The sequence below is a fragment of the Schistocerca piceifrons genome, chromosome 2 (assembly GCF_021461385.2).
Source record: "Schistocerca piceifrons isolate TAMUIC-IGC-003096 chromosome 2, iqSchPice1.1, whole genome shotgun sequence".
Taxonomy (NCBI): domain Eukaryota; kingdom Metazoa; phylum Arthropoda; class Insecta; order Orthoptera; family Acrididae; genus Schistocerca; species Schistocerca piceifrons.
Window position 1 is genome coordinate 562,081,829 of NC_060139.1, and position 19,503 is coordinate 562,101,331.

Consider the following 19,503-nt stretch of genomic DNA (forward strand, 5'->3'; position numbering starts at 1 on the left):
CTGTTCTTACGACCTTAACAGCTTTTCCTATTCAGTCTTCTGCTCTCGTGACATGCCCAAAACACATTAATTTCATCTGCAGTATTTCAACCTCCAATATATACACTGACGGCAAAAAATCACAACCCCAAAAAATAATTAATCGTAATGAAATTTCAAGAATACTGTTGTCTGGGTAAAATATTTAAGTGATTGACATTGCGAGATGTCAAATGCTGGTGCATTAATAACCGGTTTAACCACCGGAAATGTTGAATTTAAGCATGAAAAGGTTCATGGTCAGATAGTGGGATGGAGTTCCATTCCTGTTGCACTTGGTCGGTCAATACAGAGACGGTTAATGCTGTTTGTGTATGACAATGGAGTTATCTCGTGGTGTCCCATATGTGCTCGACTGGAGACAGGTCTGGTGATCAAGCAGGTCAAGGCAACTTGTCGACAGTCTGTAGAGTATGTTGGGCTACAACAGCGGTATGTAGGTGAACGTTATCCTGTTTGAAATCACCCCTCGAATGCCGTTCATGAATGGCAGCACAAATCGAATCACCAGATTGACGTACGATTTTTGAGTCAGGGTGTATGGGATAACCACGAGAGTGCACCTGCTGTTACGAAATCGCACCCCAGACCATTACTCCAGGTGTGTGTAGCATGCAGATAGGTTGGGTGCAGGTCCTTAACAGGCCTCCTCCTGGCCAACACATGGACACCAGTAACACCGAGGCAAAACCAATTTTCATCATAAAATACAACAGACCTCCACCCTGCTCAATGGGCTCTCGCTTGACACCAATGAAGTCGCAAATGGTGTTCTGGAGTCAGTGGAATGCACGTTAAAGGGCGTCTGTTTCGGAGTTGTCTTTGAAGTAACAAACTGTTGTGCTACTACGGTGCCAACTGCTGCACAAATATGCTGCTGCAGATGAAGTACGATGCACCAGAGCCATACGACGAACACGACGGTCTTCCATCTCGGTAGTGCAACGTGGCCGTCCTGAGTCCGGTCTTCATACGACCGTACATTCTCGTGACTACTGCTGCCAGCAAACATGCATGTACAGGGGCTACATTCCCGCCAAGTCTTCCTGCAATATCGCAGAAGGAACACTCAGTCTCTCATAGAACTATTGCACGACCCCGTCCAAACTCAGTGAGGTCTTAATAATGGCGTGTCTGTCGCCTTAAAGGCATCCCTTACTAACATCAACTCACTACGTCCAATTTCGAAGGTAACTAATGCTCACAACCGTTACAGCGTGTGTTTCAAACAAACCTGATTTGCATCCTCGTAGTGGCGCTACTAGCGCCACTCATATGCGAATGACGCGAAATTTGAACAGACATCATCTTTCAGATGTAGAAAAACACCTACCAACTTTGACTTATGTCGCATAACTACTTTATGGTGCTGCGATTTTTTTTTTTTTTTTGCGCCATTGTACTTCAAGGACTGTTTTATATGTTACTTTCTCAGTCGATGAAATCCTCAGCCTCCTGCTTGCTACAAACCCACATTTCTAAAGAATCGAATTTTCTGCAATCCATCTTTTTTGTGCCCACAACTTACATTCATACGAAACTATGGAGAAGATCAAAGTTTCAGTCGTTTTTATTTTGGACAGTAGTGTCAGTTTCCTTTCCTTCATCAACTAGCTTAATTTAATTGCAGAGTGTTCTCCTATTTATACTAGTCTTATTTCCTCAGTGCACGAGCTGCTTTTTGCTAGCGTAGATCCAAAAAATATTTATCGACTTTTTCAATAATATCTCTTTCTACCCACATACTAGTCTATTTCTGTTGTCAAGATTTTTGCTTTATTCAAATTTACCCTTAGGTCAAGTTTTCGCTTCCTTTCCTTTGAATGACAGAAAGACTGAATGTGTCTGCATATTAGTTTTTCATAGTATCTGGTGACAGGAAAACTTGTCTGCTACTGCGGCAGTTTGGCCAGCTCTTGTGTAGGCTTGGAATGGGGCAAAGAGGTTTCGTTTCTTCTGGTTGAAGTGCTATTGTGCTTAAGTTGGCAGGGTGCAGAAAGAATTTTTCGTGACGACTTCTGCTACATGTGCGGATCCCAATTTGGTTTCGTAGCTCTACACTCGTTCCTGGGATTTTGAAAAGAGAGGTTGCTCATCGGAGTTCGTTTGCAGAAGTGGGTAAGGTAACGGAGTTGGTGTAATTTTCAGCATGGCTGAGGCATTAACCCATTTATATGAAAACTTTTCGGGTTTTTTATATGTTTTATTGGTATGGATTTCTGTAGTTAGGGCCACGTACTTGAAAAACGAAGCAGCCTCCAGCTCTTCGTTTTCAGTTCTTGTTCTACTCGTATACTGGTAGGGCTTAAATTACATTGGCTTCACGTGCGTGTAGTGCCTTACATGCATTACCGATCTGATTTACTTTTCGTATTGTAATTTTCGTTCAATTCCACGGCTTGAGTTTTCCGTGTATGCATTAGGCCGGTGGAGCAATCCTTTTGCCGTGTTTGTCATGCGTATTGTAGTTCTTCTAGTTTTTTTATGTTTTCTGCTTGGTGTTAGTGTGAATGCGGAGTGCGTGTGTGATTCCTTGCCATTGAGTTATTCCTGTTTTATAAGACCCTAATGATTTATAAACCGATATAAATGTGCAGCGCTTTTCTAATTGTTTACGATAAAATAAATGTTCAGTACAGGTTATATGGAGTTTCACTATTACTGCTAGTAATTTATCTCACACATCTCAATCTTTGATCCGTAGGATACATCCTATACTATTTTCCCTTATGCACATGTACAGAGATGTATTCATTTATTTGCTTATTAAAGAAACTTTTATGTTTTTAAAGTAGTTAACTTAGGAACGGATTGGCTGTTTGATTAATGGTATGTTTAGATTATGAGTCATCTACTTCGAACCACGCTATACCCGAAGAACTAAAATTTTGAGTGTGCGCTATTTTCTGATGAGAGGCCTACCCTCTGTTTATTGAATGCAAATTTATTTACTGTTGACTAAGAAAAGTATGTGCTGCTGAAGATACTTTGAATCAACGCTAAGACTTATCCAGCAATTGCACCACTATATTATTTAAACTATTAATTTTAAATAAAATATTTGGTATCATCTATTATTTTATTCTGAACTAAATTCACAAAGAATCCAGTTTAAATTTAGGCTTTAGCAACAGATACAAGGTGCTACCCAACGTTGATAATACTCCTGAGGAAGCACGGGATGCCTCTCCTGTTGGGCCAGCTAGTCTTTGCAAGCTCCAACATTAGGACCGGCCGCAGTGGCTGAACGGTTGAAGGCACTTCAGTCCGGAAACGAGCTGCTGCTACGGTCGCAGGTTCGAATCCTGCCTCGGGCATGGATGTGTGTGATGTTCTTAGGTTAGTTAGGTTTAAGTAGTTCTAAGTCTAGTGGACTGATGACCTCAAATGTTAGGTCCCGTAGTGCTTAGAGCCATTTGAACCATCCAACATCAGGCGGGTAGTGGAGCGCCTTAGGGAAATGACATTCACAGTGGGAAAGAATGCCAGCGTGCAATCAATATTTCTGTCGGGGATCACGTCAGAGACAAGGAGGTGGCTATGGCGTGCAATGCAACCGGCTGTAGATAGCGGCTCATGTTGGCACGAATGACGCCAGCCGTGAAGGTTCTGAGGCCATCCTCGGCTCCTTTCGGCGGACTGGTGAAGACAACTAGCATCGCACGTGGAGGGCATGGGAAGCTTACTGTTTGTAGCATCATACCGAGGGTCTATCACGGTTCTCTGGTTTGAAGCAGGGTGTAAGATCTAAATCAGAGGCTCAGACGACTCTGCAATGGTATCGTATGCAACTTTCTCGATATCCGCTATCGGGCGGAGAATTGTAGGGTTCCCCTTAATATGTCAGACGTGCACGACACACATGAAGCTGCTACTAGGGACGCGGAGCACAAGTGGTGTAAATATGGAGGTTTTTTAGGTTAGAAAACCCCCTTCCCATTAGGATCAAAGACTAACTGCCTGCCAAAACCGAAGATACATCAGCCGCAAACTATTGCATCTGCAACGCAGATTGTGTATCTGAGTACCGTTTGAATCTGTTTCGGCACGTAATGGAGTCACACTGACTGCAATATAGTGGTTTCGTTACTGAAACTATTATGTCTGCTACGCGTAATTTGTGGCTGTGTAGCATCTGTTGTATTTAAAAACAAATTATTTTGTACTAATGTCTCATTATCATTTGGCATTTCGGAAGTTGATTGTTCGCCAAAAGATTCCATATTATTACTACTCTCGAATGTCTGTTTACCTAATGTTTCACTATCGGGTTTTTCACACGTATTATTTCTGTCTATTCCTGGAAAGTATTTCTCCTCAGTATTTTCCACACTTTTATCACTTTGAGAACGAGTGATTATTCTGCGGGACATTGTCTATAATTAGCACACGCAATAAAATATATCAGTGTTTAAAGCGGATTCAACACTGAACAAACACTTTTCAACGCAGAATCAATAGAGCAAACAGAATTGCCGATGGGCTGTGAATTAAAGGCATACACAAGGGCGTACCCAGGATCTGAACTGGGGGGGGGGGCAGGTCATACTAGTCTTAGGAAACAAGGACTCGAGACAACATACAGCACTTCTTATTAAATGAAACAGTAAACCAGTGAAAAACTGCTTTTAATAAACATTTTAAATACAAGAATGCACTTGTACAATCCGAGAAAACATGCAGCATTTCTTATTAAATAAAACGGTAAACTAGTGAAAAACTGCGAATATCTTCTGGGGGGGGGGGGGGTGGCAGCCGCCCCCCCCCCCCTTTCCCTCTCCTGGTACGCCCATGGGTATACAGTTTAGTATAAGCGTTGCGCCACTCAACACTAACTTATTCATATAATTGTCAGAGTCAGTATATTCATTTTCACAGTAGGTTCACTAAAGAGTCTTATGATTGGATGCCGCCAAGTGAAACCTTCCCGTCTCCTCTATATCTCTTTTGTTACGCAATAACCATCTCTTCTATATCTCTTTTGTAACGCAAGCTTCCCTTTTACAATAAGCTATGAAACCTTCCCTTTGGATTTCTTCCTCTTGCTTAATAATAACAAATGAAATCTTCCATTTGAAATTTATTCTCTTTCTCAATCTTCGCATACAAATTTAATTGCTGCTTATTAAAAGTGATTTTCTGATTATTTCGACGAAACATAGAATGTGTCGTCTTCGTGGCCCTCAGTCTGCAATAACACAAAACAGTTCCTTACATTTTTTACTTTTACTGGATCGCCATCTGACCGCTACATCGAACTGCGACATGAATATACTTACTCTGGTTTACTATATTAACTGCTGGTGGGCTGTCATAATAAGTGGCTGTATTTATTACCAAACCTGACGTTATTCTTTAATAGCAAAGCTGAAGTTATTCTTTAATTAATTTGACTGAAGTTACGTAATTCATAGCTACACTTTTTCTTGACAATAAAATTTTTGCAAAGTTTTACGTTGATGGTTTTTGGTATGGATTATAATCAGTAATGCAACATTGCTGGCAAAAATTACTTATATTCTGAAAACGTTTCTTCAAATATTTGCTGCCGGTATTGAAATGATTGTACAAACGTTCAAATGGGACTTACTTTTTACAATAATCTGACAACTAGCATTGGCGGCCGGAGTGGCGAGCGGTTGTAGGCGCTTCAGTCTGGAACCGCGAGACCGCTGCGGTCACAGGTTCGAATCCTGCGTCGGGCATGGATGTGTGTGATGTTCTTAGGTTAGTTAGGTTTAAGTAGTTCTAAGTTCTAGGGGACTGATGACCACAGCAGTTAACTCCCATAGTACTCAGAGCCATTTGAACCAACTAGCATTGCGCAAACATACCTTCAGTAGTCTTGAGTTTCGCAAAGAAAATAATTCAATGATATTAGTTCCTCTTATGATAATAGTTAGCTGATGCCTCTGTACATCCGTTTATAATCTCTTGTAAATCATAGCTGGTGGCTGGCAGGCACACTGCTCCTCTCAACCTCTGCAGACCTGCTACCAAGTCTGCTTCACATCTCGCTTACTACTGACTTCCTACGAACGCTAAAGTGCGGTCTCTCCTGCCAACAATGCTTTCTGGTGCAGACAATCCCTGCTACCATTACAAAATGTACCAATGCGCGGTCTTTCCCGCTCTTTTCCTAAAATGTATCCATGCGCTGTCTCTCCCGCCCTTTTTAAAATTATATCAATGTGCGGTCTCTCTTGCCAACAATACTTTGGTGCAGACATTCCCTGCTACCACAATTATTCCCAACATAACAAATATTTCTACTTAATCCTATTAATAAGATATAAGCATCTTTCATAAATTGTGGTTTGACAATAGACAATAGAAATATACACGTCTTACAATTCCACACAGATTTTGCGAAAGAATTTGCCCCCTACTAGCAGCAGTTTATCGTAGATCGCAGGAGCAACGAAGGGTACCTAGCGACTGGAAAAAAGCGAAGGTCATTCCCGTTGTCAAGAAAGGTAGCAGGAAAGATGCACATAATTGTAGGCCTGTATCGTTAACGGCAGAGTGTTGTAAAATTAAGGAACATATTTTATGCTCATGTATTATGATCTTTTTGGAGAACGAAAATCTGTTCTATAAAAATCAACATAGATTCCACAAACAGAGATCCTGCGAAACTCAGCCCGTTTTGTTCCTCCATGAGATCCACAGCGCAGTGGACAACGGCGCTCAGTTTGATGCCGTGCTCCTCGACTTCAGAAAGGCATTTGACACCGTCCCGCCCTGCCGTTTAGTGGAAAAAATACGACCAGAGTTCGACATTCAAGAAGCCCTTGCAGATATTTATTTATTTATTTATTTATTGTTCCGTGGGACCAAATTAAGGAGAAGTCTCCATGGTCATGGAACGAGTCAATACATGAAATTACAACACGATAGCAGAAACAGATAAAATGAAATTCAAGAAACTTATTCAGGCGACAATTCGTAAGTTTAAATAAAGAAAATCAACAATGTAACACCGGAATTTGCTTAATTTTTCAGCTCTTCCAGGAGCGCCTCGACAGAATAGAAGGAGTGAGCCATGAGGAAACTCTTCAGTTTAGACTTAAAAGCGTTTGGGCTACTGCTAAGATTTTTGAGTTCTTGTGGTAGCTTATTGAAAATGGATGCAGCAGAATAGTGCACTCCTTTCTGCACAAGAGTCAAGGAAGTGCATTCCACATGCAGATTTGATTCGTGCCTAGTATTAACTGAGTGAAAGCTGCTAACTCTTGGGAATAAGCTAATATTGCTAACAATAAACGACATTAAAGAAAATATATACTGTGAGGGCAATGTCAGAATTACCAGACTATTGAATAGGAGCGACAAGAGGCTTTTGAACTTACAACACATAGCTCGAACAGCCCGTTTTTGAGCCAAAAATACCCTTTTTGAATCAGAAGAATTATCCCAAAAAATAATACCATATGACATAAGCGCATGAAAATATGCGAAGCAGACTACTTTTCGTGTTGAACTGTCACTTATTTCAGATACTGTTCTAATGGTAAATAAAGCAGCATTTAGTTTCTGAACAAGATCCTACATCTACATCTACATTTATACTCCGCAAGCCACCCAACGGTGTATGGCGGAGGGCACTTTACGTGCCACTGTCATTACCTCCCTTTCCTGTTCCAGTCGCGTATAGTTCGCGGGAAGAACGACTGTCTGAAAGCCTCCGTGCGCGCTCTAATCTCTAATTTTACATTCGTGATCTCCTCGGGAGGTATAAGTAGGGGGAAGCAATATATTCGATACCTCATCCAGAAACGCACCCTCTCGAAACCTGGCGAGCAAGCTACACCGCGATGCAGAGCGCCTCTCTTGCAGAGTCTGCCACTTGAGTTTATTAAACATCTCCGTAACACTATCACGGTTACCAAATAACCCTGTGACGAAACGCGCCGCTCTTCTTTGGATCTTCTCTATCTTCTCCGTCAGACCGGTCTGGTACGGATCCCACACTGATGAGCAATACTCAAGTATAGGTCGAACGAGTGTTTTGTAAGCCACCTCCTTTGTTGATGGACTACATTTTCTAAGCACTCTCCCAATGAATCTCAACCTGGTACCCGCCTTACCAACAATTAATTTTACATGATCATTCCACTTCAAATCGTTCCGCACGCATACTCCCAGATATTTTACAGAAGTAACTGCTACCAGTGTTTGTTCCGCTATCACATAATCATACAATAAAGGATCCTTCTTTCTATGTATTCGCAATGCATTACATTTGTCTATGTCAAGGGTCAGTTGCCACTCCCTGCACCAAGTGCCTATCCGCTGCAGATCTTCCTGCATTTCGCTACAATTTTCTAATGCTGCAACTTCTCTGTATACTACAGCATCATCCGCGAGAAGCCGCATGGAACTTCCGACACTATCTACTAGGTCATTTATATATATTGTGAAAAGCAATGGTCCCATAACACTCCCCTGTGGCACGCCAGAGGTTACTTTAACGTCTGTAGACGTCTCTCCATTGATAACAACATGCTGTGTTCTGTTTGCTAAAAACTCTTCAATCCAGCCACACAGCTGGTCTGATATTTGTTTATCAGGCGACAGTGCGGAACTGTATCGAACGGCTTCCGGAAGTCAAGAAAAATAGCATCTACCTGGGAGTCTGTAGCTAATATTTTCTGAGTCTCATGAACAAATAAAGCGAGTTGGGTCTCACACGATCGCTGTTTCCGGAATCCATGTTGATTCCTACATAGTAGATTCTGGGTTTCCAAAAACGATATGATACTCGAGCAAAAAACATGTTCTAAAATTCTACAACAGATCGACGTCAGAGATATAGGTCTATAGTTTTGCGCATCTGCTCGACGACCCTTCTTGAAGACTGCGACTATCTGTGCTCTTTTCCAATCATTTGGAACCCTCCGTTCCTCTAGAGACTTGCGGTACACGGCTGTTAGAAGGGGGGCAAGTTCTTTCGCGTACTCTGTGTAGAATCGAATTGGTATCCCGTCAGGTCCAGTGGACTTTCCTCTATTGAGTGATTCCAGTTGCTTCTCTATTCCTTGGACACTTATTTCGATGTCAGCCATTTTTTCGTTTGTGCGAGGATTTAGAGAAGGAACTGCAGTGCGGTCTTCCTCTGTGAAACAGCTTTGGAAAAAGGTGTTTAGTATTTCAGCTTTACGCGTGTCATCCTCTGTTTCAATGCCATTATCATCCCGTAGTGTCTGGATATGCTGTTTCGAGCCACTTACTGATTTAACGTAAGACCAGAACTTCCTAGGATTTTGTGTCAAGTCGGTACATAGAATTTTACTTTCGAATTCACTGAACGCTTCACGCATAGTCCTCCTCACGCTAACTTTGACATCGTTTAGCTTCTGTTTGTCTGAGAGGTTTTGGCTGCGTTTAAACTTGGAGTGGAGCTCTCTTTGCTTTCGCAGTAGTTTCCTAACTTTGTTGTTGTACCACGGTGGGTTTTTCCCGTCCCTCACAGTTTTACTCGGCACGTACCTGTCTAAAACGCATTTTACGATTGCCTTGAACTTTTTCCATAAACACTCAACATTGTCAGTGTCGGAACAGAAATTTTCGTTTTGATCTGTTAGGTAGTCTGAAATCTGCCTTCTATTACTCTTGCTAAACAGATAAACCTTCCTCCCTTTTTTTATATTCCTATTAACTTCCATATTCATGGATGCAGCAACGGCCTTATGATCACTGATTCCCTGTTCTGTACATACAGAGTCGAAAAGTTCGGGTCTGTTTGTTATCAGTAGGTCCAAGATGTTATCTCCACGAGTCGGTTCTCTGTTTAATTGCTCGAGGTAATTTTCGGATAGTGCACCCAGTATAATGTCACTCGATGCTCTGTCCCTGCCACCCGTCCTAAACATCTTAGTGTCCCAGTCTATATCTGGTAAATTGAAATCTCCACCTAAGACTATAACATGCTGAGAAAATTTATGTGAAATGTATTCCAAATTTTCTCTCAGTTGTTCTGCCACTAATGCTGCTGAGTCGGGAGGTCGGTAAAAGTAGCCAATTATTAACCTAGTTCGGTTGTTGAGTGTAACCTCCACCCATAATAATTCACAGGAACTATCCACTTCTACTTCACTACAGGATAAACTACTACTAACAGCGACGAACACTCCACCACCGGTTGCATGCAATCTATCCTTTCTAAACACCGTCTGTACCTTTGTAAAAATTTTGGCAGAACTTATCTCTGGCTTAAGCCAGCTTTCTGTGCCTATAACGATTTCAGCTTCGGTGCTTTCTATCAGCGCTTGAAGTTCTGGTACTTTACCAACGCAGCTTCGACAGTTGACAATTACAATACCGATTGCTGCTTGGTCCCCGCATGTCCTGACTTTGCCCCGCACCCGTTGAGACTGTTGCCCTTTCTGTACTTGCCCAAGGCCATCTAACCTAAAAAACCGCCCAGCCCACGCCACACAACCCCTGCTACCCGTGTAGCCGCTTGTTGCGTGTAGTGGGCTCCTGACCTATCCAGCGGAACCCGAAACCCTACCACCCTATGGCGCAAGTCGAGGAATCTGCAGCCCACACGGTCGCAGAACCGTCTCAGCCTCTGATTCAGACCCTCCACTCGGCTCTGTACCAAAGGTCCGCAGTCAGTCCTGTCGACGATGCTGCAGATGGTGAGCTCTGCTTTCATCCCGCTAGCGAGACTGGCAGTCTTCACCAAATCAGATAGCCGCCGGAAGCCAGAGAGGATTTCCTCCGATCCATAGCGACACACATCATTGGTGCCGACATGAGCGACCACCTGCAGATGGGTGCACCCTGTACCCTTCATTGCATCCGGAAGGACCCTTTCCACATCTGGAATGACTCCCCCCGGTATGCACACGGAGTGCACATTGGTTTTCTTCCCCTCTCTTGCTGCCATTTCCCTAAGGGGCCCCATTACGCGCCTGACGTTGGAGCTCCCAACTACCAGTAAGCCCACCCTCTGCGACTGCCCGGATCTTGCAGACTGAGGGGCAACCTCTGGAACAGGACAAGCAGCCATGTCAGGCCAAAGATCAGTATCAGCCTGAGAGCCTGAAACCGGTTCGTCAGACAAACTGGAGAGGCTTTCCGCTCAGCCCTCTGGAATGTCTTTCGCCCCCTGCCACACCTTGAGACGACCTCCCACTCTACCACAGGTGAGGGATCAGCCTCAATGCGGGCAGTATCCCGGGCAACCACAGTCGTAGTCCGATCAGGGGATGCGTGGGACGAGCTGGCCGTCCCCGACAAACCCCCATCCGGACCCCCACAGTGATGCCCATTGGCAACAGCCTCAAGCTGTGTGACCGAAGCCAACACTGCCTGAAGCTGGGAGCGAAGGGATGCCAACTCAGCCTGCATCCGAACACAGCAGTTGCAGTCCCTATCCATGCTAAAAACTGTTTTGCAAAGAACGTCTGAACTAATCTACAGAGAGCGCAAACAAATCAACAAAATTTAACTGCTACTTGCGCACTGCTGACACTGCTCGGCGGCGGAAGGAGACTACGCGAATTTACACTATTCAGATACTAAAACGCGATGCTACACTCTCAAATACTATAATACGCCCGAAATTTATGAATTAAACAATGCAAGTACCAAAAACACGCAAAGAAATTAAGAATTAAACTTTGTAACAAATGAGTGAGCTAGGAGTATACGACTTGCTGCTCAGCTGCTTATCCAACGGCGGCAGGGGGCACACTGACTGTGACCAACCGACACTGGCCGTTCAAAACAAAAACAGAAGACAAACGACTACGCGAATTTACACTATTCAGGTACTAAAACGCGATGCTACACCTCTCAAATACTATAATACGCCCGAAATTTATGAATTAAACAATGCAAGCACCAAAAACACGCAAAGAAATTAAGAATTAAACTATGTAACAAATGAGTGAGCTAGGAGTATACGACTTGCTGCTCAGCTGCTTATCCAACGGCGGCAGGGAGCACACTGACTGTGACCAACCGACACTGGCCGTTCAAAACAAAAACAGAAGACAAACGACTACGCGAATTTACACTATTCAGGTACTAAAACGCGATGCTACAACTCTCAAATACTATAATACGCCCGAAATTTATGAATTAAACAATGCAAGCACCAAAAACACGCAAAGAAATTAAGAATTAAACTATGTAACAAATGAGTGAGCTAGGAGTATACGACTTGCTGCTCAGCTGCTTATCCAACGGCGGCAGGGAGCACACTGACTGTGACCAACCGACACTGGCCGTTCAAAACAAAAACAGAAGACAAACGACTACGCGAATTTACACTATTCAGGTACTAAAACGCGATGCTACAACTCTCAAATACTATAATACGCCCGAAATTTATGAATTAAACAATGCAAGTACCAAAAACACGCAAAGAAATTAAGAATTAAACTATGTAACAAATGAGTGAGCTAGGAGTATACGACTTGCTGCTCAGCTGGTTATCCAACGGGCTTTCCACAACAGCTTACTATCTATCGGAACGCCTAGGAACTTGAACTGTTCCGTCTCGCTTATAATATGCCCATTCTGTCTGATCAAAATATTGTGAGTTAGAAACTGTAAAAACTGAGTCTTACTATGATTTAGCATCAAATTATTTTCCACAAGTCACAAACTTATTTCATGAACTACATTATTGGATAATGTTTCAATATTACACACAAGATCCTTCACTACCAAGCTGGTGTCATCAGCAAACAGAAATATTTTTGAATCAGCTGTAATACTAGAAGGTATATCATTTATATAAATAAGAAACAGCAGCGGCCCCAGCACCGACGCTTGGGGAACGCCCCACTCAGCACGTCGCTCTTTAACGGAACAAAATCATCATATGAAAATGTAATATCGGGATTACCCCAAGGAAGTGTGACAGGACCGTTACTCTTTAAACTGTAAAGCATCGGAAGCTTTTTAACACTCTTTGCAGATGCGGTTCTTCATTAGAAAGTAGCAACGCCAGAAGACAGTATCGATTTGAAGAATGACCTGCACAGCATTGATGAACAGTGCAGTCTCTGGCACTTGACCCTAAACTTAAATAAATGTAATACATTGCGCATAGACAGAAATGAAATCCACTACTGTACAGCTACAGTATGTACCTTAAAATATCTAGCACTAACTGTCCAGAGTTACCTTAAGTGGAATGACCACATAAAATAAACAACAGGGAAAACAGATGCCAACTGATATTCATAGGAAGAATCGTTAGAAAATGTAACTAATCCTCGAAGGAATTGGTTTTCAAGGCGCTTGTTACATCGATTCTTGAGTATTGTTCATCAATGTGGGATTCTCACCAGGTAGCATTGCTAAAAGAGGCAGAGAAGATCCAACGAAGAGCGGCGTATTTCTCACGGGATCGTTTAGTCGGAGAGAGAGGCTCAACAAACTCGAATGGCAGATGTTTCAGGAGAGGGGCTGTGCGTCATGGAAAGGTTTAGTATTGAAATTTCGCGAGAGTATTTTCGGGGAAGAGTCGGACACTTTATTATTTCCTACCACATACATTTCGTAAAATGAGCACGACGATAAATTAGAGCGAATACAGAGGGTTACCGACAATCATTCTTTCCACCTGCCATTCGCGAATGGAACAGGGAAGGGGAGGTCAGTTAGCGGTACCGGAAGTACCGTTCACCGCATACCGTTAAACGGCTTGCGGTGTAGTAGATGTAAATGTAAAGGTCTTCCTCCACGCCAGCGTGGGCATGAAGCAAACCTGAGCCAAAGAGATCCTTTCCTTTCATGGTCCACGCCATCTTGGAGCGGATATCAAAATTATTTTCATCTTAGCATCCGATGGTCCTATGCTTCAGAAACACATCGGTGGGTCCAGAATACCTAGCAAACTTGATTTTATAGGGGAAATTTGCATATTAAGTTCACCAACTGCTTTAATATGCACAGTCTGTAATCGATCTGTGATCTAGGTCGTGCGATCTTTAATTTCCCATTCTGTCTGTATCTTTATTTAAATTTTATATCAGTGGAACATTTCGGTACTGTTTTCTTGTAAGGGCAGAACGAAACAGTCACTATGGCCTCTCCATCAATCCATTTGGAGACGTCCAGGAAAAGTCTCAGGTTTATAGTGTGTGTGTGTGTGAGTGTGTGTGTGTATGTGAGTGAGTGAGTGTGTATTTTAGTAAAAGCTGTGTATATATTTTAGTGGCACCCTAACATTTCCCCATTTTATCCACACCCATCTCGCAGCATTTCAGTATGTGTATTAAATACCAAGAACCTGAACGCCCCAAAATCACTTTCATCGTAATCGACGGATTTTTTTACGTCTGTTCGTCGACGAGTTCATATATATATATATATATATATATATATATATATATATATATACACTCCTGGAAATTGAAATAAGAACACCGTGAATTCATTGTCCCAGGAAGGGGAAACTTTATTGACACATTCCTGGGGTCAGATACATCACATGATCACACTGACAGAACCACAGGCACATAGACACAGGCAACAGAGCATGCACAATGTCGGCACTAGTACAGTGTATATCCACCTTTCGCAGCAATGGAGGCTGCTATTCTCCCATGGAGACGATCGTAGAGATGCTGGATGTAGTCCTGTGGAACGGCTTACCATGCCATTTCCACCTGGCGCCTCAGTTGGACCAGCGTTCGTGCTGGACGTGCAGACCGCGTGAGACGACGCTTCATCCAGTCACAAACATGCTCAATGGGGGACAGATCCGGAGATCTTGCTGGCCAGGGTAGTTGACTTACACCTTCTAGAGCACGTTGGGTGGCACGGGATACATGCGGACGTGCATTGTCCTGTTGGAACAGCAAGTTCTCCTGCCGGTCTAGGAATGGTAGAACGATGGGTTCGATGACGGTTTGGATGTACCGTGCACTATTCAGTGTCCTCTCGACGATCACCAGTGGTGTACGGCCAGTGTAGGAGATCGCTCCCCACACCATGATGCCGGGTGTTGGCCCTGTGTGCCTCAGTCGTATGCAGTCCTGATTGTGGCGCTCACCTACACGGCGCCAACACGCATACGACCATCATTGGCACCAAGGCAGAAGCGACTCTCATCGCTGAAGACGACACGTCTCCATTCGTCCCTCCATTCACGCCTGTCGCGACACCACTGGAGGCGGGCTGCACGATGTTGGGGCGTGAGCGGAAGACGGCCTAACGGTGTGCGGGACCGTAGCCCAGCTTCATGGAGACGGTTGCGAATGGTCCTCGCCGATACCCCAGGAGCAACAGTGTCCCTAATTTGCTGGGAAGTGGCGGTGCGGTCCCCTACGGCACTGCGTAGGATCCTACGGTCTTGGCGTGCATCCGTGCGTCGCTGCGGTCCGGTCCCAGGTCGACGGGCACGTGCACCTTCCGCCGACCACTGGCGACAACATCGATGTACTGTGGAGACCTCACGCCCCACGTGTTGAGCAATTCGGCGGTACGTCCACCCGGCCTCCCGCATGCCCACTATACGCCCTCGCTCAAAGTCCGTCAACTGCACATACGGTTCACGTCCACGCTGTCGCGGCATGCTACCAGTGTTAAAGACTGCGATGGAGCTCCGTATGCCCGGCAAACTGGCTGACACTGACGGCGGCGGTGCACAAATGCTGCGCAGCTAGCGCCATTCGACGGCCAACACCGCGGTTCCTGGTGTGTCTGCTGTGCCGTGCGTGTGATCATTGCTTGTACAGCCCTCTCGCAGTGTCCGGAGCAAGTATGGTGGGTCTGACACACCGGTGTCAATGTGTTCTTTTTTCCATTTCCAGGAGTGTATATATATAAGGCTGCGGAAGGACGGGAAACCGACAGCGTCCTCTTGACAGAAACCATCCCAGGATGCTCCATTGGCGATTTAAAGAAAACGCAGAAGACCTACAGGGTGCGGCTCTTAAATCAGGACAAATTTCAATTTGAATTTCCCGCCGAATGGTGATTGGCATTCTTGAATGCCGTAGGCACCTAGTCAACAGTCAGAACGTCAAAACGACCGAGATGTTACGGACAAGTGCGGAATACAACCGAAGACCCTCGATTATCGAAAGTCTTTGGGCTGGGCGTTCGCCCACTGAAGTAGCTCGATTCTTCGGGTACCTGAGATCAACTGTTTATATATTGTAGCCAAGTATAATGCTTCGGAGAAGTCCGAGGAAGGTTCTACTATCCCGGCGAGGAAACCTCATTCAAGGAAAGGCGTGTCATGAATTGCGGCCGACATCGAAAAGGCTGAGGCGCTGATGTCGGAGGACCCCCGGCAATCGCTGAGGAAATTGGCGTCAGTATTGAATATCAGCGAGCGGACAATGCGTTGGTGGCAGAGGAGGACCTCATACGAGCCATTTAGTCCAAAATTGGCTCTCGAATAACGTTGATATGTCCTGGTCAAAGGCGTTCAGGCCCCCGAATAACCTGGATTTCAATCTCTTCGACTACTATGTTTGGAGCATAGTCGAAAGAGTTACCAGTAAGACGAGGCACCCTAATGTCGCATCTGTACGCACCGCTATCCAAGCAGCATTCGCGAATACGGACAGCACTGTCTTGAAGAGTGCGTGCGATCGCTTCAGGACAAGATTGGAGGCGGTCATTGCGGCTGAAGGGGGTTGTTGTTGTTGTTGTCTTCAGTCCTGAGACTGGTTTGAATCACCTCTCCATGCTACTCGACCCTGTGGAAGCTTCTTCATCCTCCAGTACTTACTGCAACCTACGTCCTTCTGAATCTGTTTAGTGTATTCATCTCTTGGTCTCCCTCTACGATTTTTACCCTCCACACTGCTCTCCAATGCTAAATTTTTGATCCCTTGATGCCTCAGAACATGTCCTACCAACCGGCCCCTTCTTCTTGTCAAGTTGTGCCACAAACTCCTCTTCTCCCCAGTTCTATTCAATACCTCCTCATTAGTTATGTAATCTACCCATCTAATCTTCAGCATTCTTCTGTAGCACCACATTTCGAAAGCTTCTATTCTCTTCTTGTCCAAACTATTTATCGTCTATGTTTCACTTCCATACATGGCTACACTCCATACAAATACTTTCAGAAACGGCTTCCTGACACTTAAATCTATACTCGATGTTAACAAATTTTTCTTCTTCAGAAACGCTTTCCTTGACATTGCCAGTCTACATTTTATATCCTCTCTACTTCGACCATCATCAGTTATTTTGCTCCCCAAATAGCAAAACTCATTTACTACTTTAAGTTTCTCATTTCCTAATCTAATTCCCTCAGCATCACCCGACTTAATTCGAGTACATACCATTATCCTCGTTTTGCTTTTGTTGATGTTCATCTTATATCCTCCTTTCAAGACACTGTCCATTCCGTTCAACTGCTCTTCTAAGTCCTTTGCTGTCTCTGACAGCATTACAATGTCATCGGCGAACCTCAACGTTTTTATTTCTTCTCCATGGATTTTAATACCTACTCCGAATTTTTCTTTTGTTTCCTTTACTGCTTGCTCAATATACAGATTGAATAACATCGGGGACAGGCTACAACCCTGTCTCACTCCCTTCCCAACCACTGCTTCCCTTTCATGCCCCTCGACTCTTATAACTGCCATCTGGTTTCTGTAAAAATTGTAAATAGCCTTTCGCTCCCTGTATTTTACCCCTGCCACTTTTAGAATTTGAAAGAGAATATTCCAGTCAGCATTGTCAAATGCTTTCTCTAAGTCTACAAATGCTAGAAATGTAGATTTGTCTTTCCTTAATCTATTTTCTAAGATAAGTCGTAGGTTCAGTATTGCCTTACGTGTTCCAACATTTCTGCGGAATCCAAACTGATCTTCGCCGAAGTCGGCTTTTGCCAGTTTTTCCATTCGTCTGTAAAGAATTCGCGTTAGTATTTTGCAGCTGTGACTTATTAAACTAATAGTTCGGTCATTTTCACATCTGGGATTCTTTGCGATTGGAATTATTATATTGTTCTTGAAGTCTGAGGGTATTTCGCCTGTCTCATACATCTTCCTCACCAGATGGTAGAGTTTTGTCAGGACTGGCCCTCCCACGGCCGTCAGTAGTTCTAATGGAATGTTGTCTACTCCCGGGGCCTTGTTTCGACTTAGATCTTTCAGTGCTCTGTCAATCTCTTCACGTAGTATCATATCTCCCATTTCATCTTCATCTACATCCTCTTCCATTTCCATAATATTGTCCTCAAGAACATCGCCCTTGTATAGACCTTGTATATATTCCTTCTACCTTTCTGCTTTCCCTTCTTTGCTTAGAACTGCGTTTCCATCTGAGCTCTTGATATTCATACAAGTGGTTCTCTTTTCTCCAAAGGTCTCTTTAATTTTCCTGTAGGCAGTATCTATCTTACCCCTAGTGAGATAAGCCTCTACATCCTTACATTTGTCCTCCAGCATCCCTGCTTAGCCATTTTGCACTTCCTGTCGATCTCATTTTTGAGACGTTTGTATTCCTTTTTGCCTGCTTCATTTTCTGCTTTTTTATATTTTCTCCTTTCATCAATTAAATTCAATATTTCTTCTTTTACCCAAGGATTTCTATTAGCCCTCGTCTTTTTACCTACTTGATCCTCTGCTGCCTTCACTATTTCATCCCTCAGAGCTACCCATTCTTCTTCTACTGTATTTCTTTCCCCCATTCCTGTCTATTGTTCCCTTATGCTCTCCCTGAAACTCTGTATAACCTCTGGTTTAGTCAGTTTATCCAGGTCCCATCTCCTTAAATTCCCACCTTGTTGCAGTTTCTTCAGTTTTAATGTACAGTTCATAACCAATAGATTGTGGTCAGAGTCCACATCTGCCCCTGGAAATGTCTTACAATTTAAAACCTGGTTCCTAAATCTCTGTCTTACCATTATGTAATCTATCTGATACCTTCTAGTATCTCCAGGATTCTTCCATGTATACAACCTTCTTTTATGAATCTTGAACCACGTGTTAGCTATGATTAAGTTATGATCTGTGCAAAATTCTACCAGACGGCTTCCTCTTTCATTTCTCTCCCCCAATCCATATTCACCCACTATGTTTCCTTCTCTCCCTTTTCCTACTCTCGAATTCCAGTCATCAATGACTATTAAATTTTCGTCTCCCTTCACTAACTGAATAATTTCTTTTATCTCATCATACATTTCATCAATTTCTTCATCATCTGCAGAGCTAGTTGGCATATAAACTTGTACTACTGTAGTAGGCATGGGCTTCGTGTCTATCTTGGCCACAATAACGCGTTCACTATGCTGTTGGTAGTAGCTTACCCGCACTCCTATTTTTTATTCATTATTAAACCTACTCCTGCATTACCCCTATTTGATTTTGTATTTATAACCCTGTATTCACCTGACCAAAAGTCTTGTTCCTCCTGCCACCGAACTTCACTAATTCCCACTATACCTAACTTAAACGTATCCATTTCCCTTTTCAAATTTTCTAACCTACCTGCCCGTTTAAGGGATCTGACATTCCACGCTCC

At 43.6% G+C, this 19,503-nt stretch overlaps 1 protein-coding gene across 1 annotated transcript in view; it reads left to right on the plus strand.

The window, feature by feature from the left end:
• The window catches only part of LOC124777841 (odorant receptor Or2-like), a 77,145-nt gene that overhangs the window by 23,966 nt on the left and 33,676 nt on the right, over nucleotides 1-19,503 (plus strand). The gene's annotated exons all lie outside the window — the stretch shown is intronic.